The sequence below is a fragment of the Onychomys torridus genome, chromosome 4 (genome assembly GCF_903995425.1).
Source record: "Onychomys torridus chromosome 4, mOncTor1.1, whole genome shotgun sequence".
NCBI classification, from domain to species: Eukaryota; Metazoa; Chordata; class Mammalia; order Rodentia; family Cricetidae; genus Onychomys; species Onychomys torridus.
Window position 1 is genome coordinate 75,068,727 of NC_050446.1, and position 3,863 is coordinate 75,072,589.

Genomic DNA, 3,863 nt, shown 5'->3' on the forward strand with positions numbered 1-3,863 from the left:
TAATGACAATTAACAACAATAGTGATGAAAGAGGTTGGGATACAGTTTTACTGTGTAAAATAACTTTGGAAAACAAACTTTGCAAATATAATTTTCCTTTTTTTAAAAAGCAACATGCATTTTTTGCTGTCTAACAATTGAAATTAATAATTATTAATATACACTTTGACATAGATTAATTTCCATATAATTAGAGTCAGTGAAATAAGATACCCCAAGTCAAAAAAAAAAAAGATGAAAGAAAAGAAAAGAATGTAGTTTCACTGAAAATTAATTCTTGGAACTCAACCTCATGAACAATGACAGAAAAAAGATGAACTTTCCTCTTAGATATGCCATCTGCATCCCAATGGCCCGGTGAGTTGTTTACGGGTGCCTGGACTGGTGTACTCTGGTGACTGGTCTAATGAATAACCTAGCTGTCATCGTAGACTGATGGAAGCAGATGCAGAGATCCATGGCCAGGCACCAAGCTGAGCTCCAGGAATCCAATTGATGAGAGAGAGGAGGGATACTATGGGTAAGGTACGTCGAGCAAATCTAATTTTCTCTGAACTTAGTTTTGTCTAGTTCTAGGATCTCAGAGTTCTGATCTAGATACTTTGCAGCCAGGAAGAGAGTCTAGACAAATAGCACAAGGAAAGAAATTGTTTAGAAGGTCATTCATATTTAGTTTAACTTAATGAACTGCTGACATTAAAGTTTATCCACTATAAAATAAAAACATCTAACATACAGAAAGGAACCAAGATTGTGTGATCTTTGTTTAGACTTTGGTCCATACTAGCAACAACAAAGCACAATCGATCTTCTGAAAATTCAGTTTCCTTATACAAAATGATGGGGTCAAATAAATAACCAGAAATTTATTACAAAACTAGTATTTTAAACATGAAGTAAGATATTAAATCTCCATTCTTTTCTTAGATCATTAGAACACAAATATCAGTAGACCTTTAGAGAGTAGTAATTACATAAGCCTCCAGTCCATTACCAAGCCACCCTTAAATGTCTAGGTTATGTTATGTAACACACTAACCCTCAAATGCCAAGGCAAGGCACAGTTTCTTTTGCTCTAGAGTTTCTTGGCTGCTCTGATCCAGTGAAAAACTGACCTTTTTCTATCCATTTATATTTTTTATGGACTTAGTGATTAACTTTAGTTATATTAAACATAGAATTGTATCTAAGTATTCTGTACTCAGCTCATTCATTTAAGATATTTATTGTAATTAAAAAAAGTCATTTCCAGTGAAGGACCAGGGTTATTCAGAAAAACTGCCATTTTCTAGAAATGTCATATCTCATCCTCTTTCCATCTTTTAGCATGAATCCAGGCTTTATTCTCACCAAAACATAGATGGATTACTTTCCCCTAAAACTGTCCTCAGACATATTCATTAGTCAAATGATTAATCACTTCTTATGAGATATTTATTTATATGTTTCCAAACCATAGATGCTGATTGCACCATCAAGATTAACCCAAGTGGAAATATATCAAACATCACTCTGTCAATACCACAGTAAGGAGCTGGAGAAAGGTGCCTGCACAGTTATGCAAATGCTATAGCTTATCAGTCACACCTACCACAGAAGGCCTGGGAGTCATATTTCAATAAAAGGAGATGGAATATATCTCAGTCTCATGGCATTAATAATTTATGATTAATTAGTTTATGAAGTCTCACTCACAGAAGGAAATAGAGAATAAGATAGATTCTCTCTTTGGATTTAACATTACTTTTCTCTGAGGCTGAATTTAATCATTTCTTTCATTTCTGAAGACCAGATAATTGACTAGCCATTTACTTAAACTTCCTCAAAGGGCAGGAATAATCCTCCCAGGGGTCCACCTCTGATGAGTGGAGGTTAAGTTAAATTGAGTCTTCATTATTCAGCTTAGGTAGAAGCCAGGATCTCACCACCCAGAAAGGAATGGGGACTCATTGAGCTAACAGAGTTCAAGCAGCATGTGATGATCTGCTAAAAATGGTCTCATCCCTATACTTTGTATGGTCATAAACATGATGAAATTAGAAGGACATTTGGAAGAATACTTGGGGTCAGTGTGCAAATTGCATACTTGGCAGCATGGACTAGATCAAGATTGTGCCATCCTACATGGTAAAGTGACATTGCAAAAGAGAAATAAGAGAGCTCATCTGCTGTGGATATTGCTCTGTATGCTGTGAATATGTTGCTTTGATTGGATGATAAATAAAAAGCTGATTGGCCAGTAGCCAGGCAGGAAGTATAGGTAGGATAAGCAAACAAGGAGAATTCTGGGAAGAGGAAGGCTGAGTCAGTAGATGTCAGCCCACTGTCCAGGGAAGAGCTTGTAGTGGCACTCAGGTAAAGTCACAGAATACATGGTGACATATACATTAATAGAAATGGGCTAGGTTTAAGTGTAAGAGCTAATCAGTAGTTAGCCTGAGCTAATGGCCAAGCAGTTTTAATAAATATAAGCCTCTGTGTGTTTACTTGGATCTGAACAGCGGCAGACTGGGCAGTACACAAAAAACTTCAGCTATAAGTTCATCAGTCCCCTTTATCAGTACTTTTTCATCAAATACCAAACTTGCTTGTATCTTGATGTTCTCCTGGGTTCCTAGTACTGAGGGATACATTTCTGTTGTAATGAGCTTCCTGGTGGATGACAGTTTTTGTATTGGCATGAACAGATTAAGACAGATGGCAAGGGCAACCCCTCTGGAAATGGTTAAGCATAAGTGCCACATCATATTTATTTCATGACACACAATTGTGAATATAGTTGCTTTAGATTGTTCTCTTGCAAACTGACATTTCAATTTTCATCTGGAGAAAACTAAGAAGTGATATCTAAAAGGATGATGGTTCTATCCTCATTTGGGGTAAGAAAGACATTTACAAAATATAAACTATTGACCTATTTAAACTCTGTGAAAGAAGAAATCAAAATTACCTTGTGCATTAATGAGTGGAGAATAGGTATCTAAGGAGAGAACTCTACATGTTATTCTCCTAGAACACACATGAAAGTGAGAAGCAGATTAATATTTTAGACTCAAAGATTTCGAGCTTTTCATTGTATCAGAGACTCAAAACCACATCTTGCTCAGAGTAGTAGAAAATGGAGTGGCCTCCACACTTTAAATTTTTCATGCTTTTTGTTCCAGAAAATACTCATCTACTCATGATATTTCTCTGATTTAGAAAAAAACAAACAAGGTGAGTGAAATAAAAATAAACCCCTAAAGGCACTCTTTTTTTCTTGAGATGTGCTTAAATTCTCAGCACAGTTCTCACCGGTTTACTCATTAAATGTTAAGATGAAGGACATTACAAATATTGTGTTTAGCTGTTTGTAAAGGTTATTATTAGACTCTTCCTTTCTACAGTTACTCAGTATTCTCACTAGACCTTTACCAAAATACAGAGTCATTTTATAGAAACTGAGATGTTTAATCTTTCAGCTTGACTGGATATCAATATAACTGTGATGGCCTGAAAGAAATTGCCCCCCAAAAGGAACGGCACTATTAGGAGGTATGGTCTAGTTGGAGGAAGTGTGTCACTGTAGGAACCAACTTTAAGGTCTCTTTGCTCAAGCTTCATTCATTCAGTGTGAAAGCCAGTCTACTTCCTATTGCCAGCAAGATACAGCACTCTCAGTTGCAAAACCACATCTGCATGTTAGCTGCCATGCTCCCCTTCATTATCATAACTGACTGAATCTCTAAAACTCTAAGTGAATCACCCTTAATTCAATGTTTTATTTAGAAGAGTTACCTTGAATAGGGAGAAACAGAGTGCTAGGGAAGTTCCCAGGAATCCATAAGGATGACCCCATCTTAGACTATTGGCAATATTAGAGA